This window comes from Meleagris gallopavo, chromosome 1, assembly GCF_000146605.3.
Source record: "Meleagris gallopavo isolate NT-WF06-2002-E0010 breed Aviagen turkey brand Nicholas breeding stock chromosome 1, Turkey_5.1, whole genome shotgun sequence".
Taxonomy (NCBI): domain Eukaryota; kingdom Metazoa; phylum Chordata; class Aves; order Galliformes; family Phasianidae; genus Meleagris; species Meleagris gallopavo.
In genome coordinates this window covers 17,359,101-17,365,365 of record NC_015011.2, presented here as the reverse complement: position 1 = coordinate 17,365,365, position 6,265 = coordinate 17,359,101, and the positions used below count along the sequence as shown (strand labels likewise).

Sequence of the window (6,265 nt, the reverse complement as noted above, 5' to 3'; positions counted from 1 at the left end):
CATTCTGTATTTCCTGAAATATCTGGGTAACATGGCAACTGCTCATGACAATTGTAAGATGCAATTACAAATTAAGAATGCGTACAAAACAAATTTTAAAATATCAGAATATTTATAAAAACTTATACATTATTATAAAAAAATCTTTTTACTTGTATGCTATTATCATTTAAAATGAGTAAAACTAGATACAAGTGCTAAAGCCCAATGAAGAAAACTTGTATAATAAAACATAGTTTAAAGTTTAAAAGTTTAAGATCTTATGGTAGCATAACTAATATTCATTGGGAGGCAAGAGAAAACTGTATTCTAGGTTCTTCAGTTTCTCTTAGATTAATTAGTCATACTTTATCTTGGTTATTCTGACTTCTCTCCATACACAAAATTATTTTTTTCCAGAAATTGTAATTTCAGTACATTCTGATGTAATTACTGGACTTTGTCTCATTCAGAAATAAGCAGATCAAACTCTCCCTTTAGTTGATTCTCTCATTTTAGCACCATTATGATGTCCTTACAAGCCAGTATCTGGAGGAATTCCAAGCTTTGGCTTTCTGTATTTCTATGACTAACAAGTCTTATTCATGTCTGTGTGATGTGTTGTGACATCATAAAGTGTAAATTAAAGTAGGATAAAGTTAACTATCTTGACTTTTCAGTTGGAATGTTTTAAGTCAAACAGACTGTCATGCTGAGAATGAGATGAAAAATAGTTTTTCAGCCAAAACAGTTCTAGTAACAACAGTATTCAGATAAATTGACAGTACATGAAGGAAAGAGTAATAACAAGAAGAAACTAAAAGCTTATGTCGCAACAATACTTAAACATTATTGGATTTTTTTTTAAAGAACAACAAGCATTTGGAACAGATCAGAACCTGTGTCTTATCTTTCCACAGTCATGGCTATAACCAATGGGATAGAGAGTAAAACTCTCCAATAAATCTTAAATTGTTTTCTGCAAAGAAACTGCCTTCAGCGGACTAGCTTGATAATGCCACAATAACAGAGCAACTCAAGATAACATTTTTAGGAGTTTGGAGATGTGAATTTTGATCCTTACAAAGAAAATCGAACCTTGACATCTGTAGCATTATACCGATGTGTCTCCAAGGAACAATTGTTTCCCTGTTATGCTTTTTCCATTTGTTTTGAATATTTATTGTCGTTACTGTTTCTAAAGGCTTGAGTGGTTCTAGAACTAAAAAAAAAAAGTTAATTTCTTGGAAACTTAGCATTCTGTCCTAGAACAAGAGTCATGCTACTCCATGGTTAAGTTCAATTTCAAGGGAGGTGTATGATGCACTGGCTGAAGTATGTTATACAGATATAGAATATACAGATTTAATAAGTCCCTATGCAAGGGATTTGGTCTCACTTTGAACACAGTAAGTATTAGAAATTGTCTAAAATATTTACGAATTCAGAAAGCATGGTGTTTGAAAAATATTACAGATCAGCATTCTTCCCTTTAAGAAAGAACGCTACAGTATTGGTTTGAGCAGAGTATTTGCATTTATTCGACTGCATCAGTAGGATGAAGACATATATATTTGGGTAAATGCTGTGAATGTGGCAAGCAATTAAGTAATTGACAAATGAACAAATTAAGAAACAAAACCTGACTAATAAACCAATTGGTAAACTGGAAAACTGACAAATTGGCAAATAGCTTGGTAAGAAGGGAGACATGCTTAAAGTTGATTAGAAAGGGCAGCTAAGGCACTATAGGCTGGGAAAATTGATTTAAGATCCTTTCAGACACTGGTTAGTAATCTTGCATGGAGCTTACGTGAATGAGAAAAGGAATAAAATGTAAACCTAGGAAGAAGGACTTAAGACATGAAAATTAAATAGTACTCAAGAACTGGATAAACTTCTGTGAAAAACCTACTACTTTTCTTTATGTAGGCTTCTGATAAAGACAAATAACAACCTGCACTTTGATATAACTAAACGGTAAATTGGCTATAAGGGCTAGCGCCTATGTGAATTATGCAGTCTTTTTAAAATGTTGTCATAGAGGCTCCATCAAGTTCACTGATGGCCTCAGCTTTGGCCAGCAGCTGGTCTGTTTTGGAACCACCTGAAACTGGGTGTCTGGCATGGGGGTAGTCTCTGATCTCACAGAGGCCAATTCTATGGCCACTCTGCTGTTGAAACCTTAGTACATAAACCCAACATCTAGTTAAATGATATTATAAATTATTTTTAGGGGCCAATATCCTGCCCTCTAAACTTTTTTTGAAACGAACATGAGAATAAGAAGCTTCCAAAAGTTGACATAAAAAAAATGCAGAATGGTGAGGTGTTTGTGCTTGCTTTTAAGAAATACTGAACATCAAGGATAGATCCAGTTCACAGGACAAGGCAAACCTGCTGGTTCACTTCGGTTCACTTCCTTCCCTGCATCCAAAGAAGAATTTCTGTCAAGATCCTAAAGTCAATAATGGGTCTTAGTGGTCCTGAACAGGTCATCCAGGAACAGCCATGAACCTTTGTCTCATTTCAGCTAAGCCTGGGACCATCAGTCCCTGCTTGAGATTGGCAGTAGAGATTACAAGCCCTCAATTCCAATTGCTTGAGCCTGGGTCTAACCTAGTCTGCTGGTGGCTTTTTCTTCCTTATCTATTGACTTTGGCCCTGACACTTTGACACCCTTGGTTTTTGAATTCTGACTCAGCTGAGCAGTTAACTAACCTGTTTAGTGTGGAGTCTACTAAACATGTGAGTTGATAGCAAATCACCTGAACATAAGAGGAAAATAATTTTAGATGTGCAGCTAATTTTCCTTTAAGTCTTTCTTTAGGTTTTTATGTCCTTAACTGGATCTAAGTATTAGCATACTGCTATTTTACAGTTTTTTCTTTTTAGAAAACAATCATGGAATCTTAGATTATCTTGTATTGGAAGAGATCTTAAAGTTCATGTAGCTCCAAGCCAGCTACTGTTCTTACTTTAGATCAAATTGTCCATGGCCCCATCCAATCTGGCCTTGAATGCCTCTAGGGATGGGGAGGTGAAGTAGTAGTAAAATAGTAGTACTTGTAATAATGAAAGAAGACTGCTAAACAAATAAGTCAGGAATCACCTGTGACAAATGACTTATTTTATTCAAATGTGGCAGAGGTTGCCAGATGGTGTCTGAGAACTGTATTACTTAATAGCCAAGTTTTTTTTTTTAATTTTTACATGAGTACTGCTTAGAAGAAGGTACTTAGAAGCAAGAGTTTGGAGCCTTCTCTGTTGGACCATGCTTCTGAGTAGGATACATGATGAGTTTAAACAATATTCCACTTTGCTCCGTCTTTCAACAAAAACATAAGAGCCAGTTTTCTCATTTCAGTGAGTCAACAATCTTACTAGATATTAATTGATCAAGAAGTTATATACAGGGAAAATATAGAGATTTACACAAACCAGTTTTATATATCTTCCTTCAGAAGTGGTGTAAGTTTGATTGGTGTTGCTCCAAAATGTATAAGTGGTGTGACTTAGAGAAGAATCATATAAAACACCATGGGATAAGAGTGTTTCAGTGCTCTGTCTGTATCAATTAAGAGCTCTGATTTGATATTGCTATCCAATATATCTCCTCAAGAACACACATTTAAAATAAGTTTAGCCTAGACTGGAATACACTGTGTTGCTGTCAAGCACCATGTCTCCCAAAAGGAGAATAACCTAATCACAAGCTATAGATGTTTAACTACTGAGAAAGTTTGACAGTTGAGGCAGGGAGTAAAGCAATATGATTGTTTTATTTGTGCACAATAAAGTGCTGAAAACTGGGATTTGGTCTCTGTATGGATGCCTGATTTTTATTTTTGAATATTTTAGGATCATGTTTGTTGATAAGTCATCAGCATAAATAAATGCCTAACCCAAGAATCAGAACTTTATTTCAATTGCTGCAACAGGCATTTGTCTTAATTATATTGAAGTAAATGAAACTATTTTATATTTTCCTAGTCTAATTAGAATGACAGTCTACCCTGAGAAACAATCTATAAAGAAAATATATGATTTGAAAAAGACCAAAAAAAGGAAAGTTCCAAATAGATCTCAGTTTGCAGTTATCCTTTTATGGTTCACAGAATCACAAGGTTGGAAACAACTGATAAAAATCATCTAGTCCAACTGTTCTCCCATCATCATTGCTACCACAAGCACTAAGCCATCTCTCACAGCTCTTCATCCAGACGCCTCTTGAACACTGCCAGGAAAAGCGACTCCACCACCATTCCAGTATCTGACCACTCTCTGAGAGAAAAAAGTTTTCCTCATGTCTAACCTAAACCTCATGAGGTACAACTTGCGGCCATTTCCCCAGGTCCTGTTCATTACCCAGTTGAAGAGGCCAAACCTCCCTTCAGGAAGTTGTAGAGTGCAATGAGGTCTCCCTCATTGCTATCGTTTCTATGGGGTTGTTGTGGCCAGAGTGCAAGACCCGACACTTGGCCTTGTTGAACATCATCCCATTCATCTCAGCCCAATTATCCAGCTTATCTAGATCCCTCTGTAGGGCCTCCCTACCCTCAGGCAGATCCACACCACCTCCCAACTTGGTGTCATCTGCAAACTTACTGAGGGTGCACTCAATCCCCTCATCTAGGTCATCAATAAAGATATTAAACAAGATGGGCCCCAGTACTGACCCCTGGAGGACACCACTTGAAACAGGTCACCAGCTGGACTTAAATCCATTAACCACTACCTGTTGGGCATGGCACTCTAGCCAGTTCATTACTCAAAGAAGGGTATACCTGTCTAGGCTGCAGGCAGCCAGTTTCCCCAGAAGAAGCCTGTGAGAAACTGTGTAAAAGGCTTTGCTGAAGTCTAGGTAGACTGCATCAACAGCCCTTCCCTCATCTACCAGTCTGGTCACCCAGTCATAGAAGGAGATAAGGTTGGTCAAACACGACCTGCCTTTCATGAACCCATGCTGGCTAGGCCTGATTCCCTAGACACCATGCACGTGCCATGCGATCTCACCCAATATGATTTGCTCCATTACTTTCCTCGTTATCAAGGTCAGCCTAACAGGCCTATAGTTCCCCGGATTCTCTTTACGGCTCTTCTTGAAGATGGGAGTCACATCAGCAAGCCCCCAATCCTCTGGGACCTCTCCAGTTAACCAGGAACACTGATAGATGGCCGAGAGCGGCTCAGCAATCACTCCCACCAGCTCTCTGAGCACCCTATCATTCAGTGATCCTCAGAAGAAGAAAAAAAGTATATAATCGTTAAATGCATCCAGTGGAAAAGCTTACAGTTTACGTGCTTAAGTATTTTTAAGCATAGAATTAGCCACAGGTATGAGTTTTACACTCAACTGAAGGAGGAGAAAACACATCATACTGAGAAATTAACTGTGAACTTATCCACTTACCTGAATATAGACACCATCCTTCACTTATTTCAAAATGGTATCATGGAGTGAGGAAAAGATCGTCAATTTAGTGAGCTAGAAAAAGCAAAAACAGGAACGTAGTTGCAGAATAGCGACCTGCATTCTTGTCTTATTATAGTCTGTTTCTTCTCTCAAAAATATTTTGTGCAAGTTACATGAAAATGAATTGTAGTAGGTACATTTATCGCAGCTTAACCCATTGGGCATCTAAAGAGAACACAGCCATTCACTCATTTCCCTTGCACTGAGATGAGAAAGAGAACTGGTAAAACATAAAATTCGTGGCTTGAGATAAATATAGCTTAATAGTACTTTGAAGAGAAAACAGGATAGAAAATAATAATAATAATAGCAATAATAAAAGAATATACAAAAACAAGCAATGCACAAGGCAGAGGCAGTATTTCGGTCCATGCATGGACTAAGTATATAATCAATGAATATACAGATGTTATAATTATGAAATAAACAAGAGAGTTTGGCTAAACAAGTTATTATAACCATAAAGAGAATAAATAGAGTGCTTACCCTTCTCCTAGATTTGCTGTAAATCTCCAAAGGAAGGATCCCCAGAAAAGAGCCCTTCCCTGCTGGTAGTCAGCTCTTAAATGGGTCTAGGAGAGGTGGAGCCAGGCTCCACCCCTTCCAGCAGGCAATTCACCTGTGCTTCCAGGGCTGACTCATTGCTTGCCTCAGGTGATCAGTCAGAGAGGATCGGGCTGTGATTCAGCAGTTCCCATACACTAAGGTACAGTCAGAGTCTGAGCAGTAGTAGCAGCAGTAGCAGCAGCCCCCCTTGACCATCTCTCTGTTTTATTTTGTGATGTGATTCCATACTTAGCCAGTTTTGTT

At 37.9% G+C, this 6,265-nt stretch overlaps 1 long non-coding RNA gene across 1 annotated transcript; it reads right to left on the bottom strand.

The window, feature by feature from the left end:
- Positions 1-206: 206 nt before the first annotated feature.
- Positions 207-5,991, bottom strand: LOC109365253. The gene is made up of 3 exons (XR_002110881.1): positions 5,942-5,991; positions 5,393-5,467; positions 207-1,201 (listed from the first exon to the last, which is right to left on the bottom strand). It is a non-coding gene; the product is annotated as an uncharacterized LOC109365253 (long non-coding RNA).
- Between the last annotated feature and the right edge of the window lie 274 nt (positions 5,992-6,265).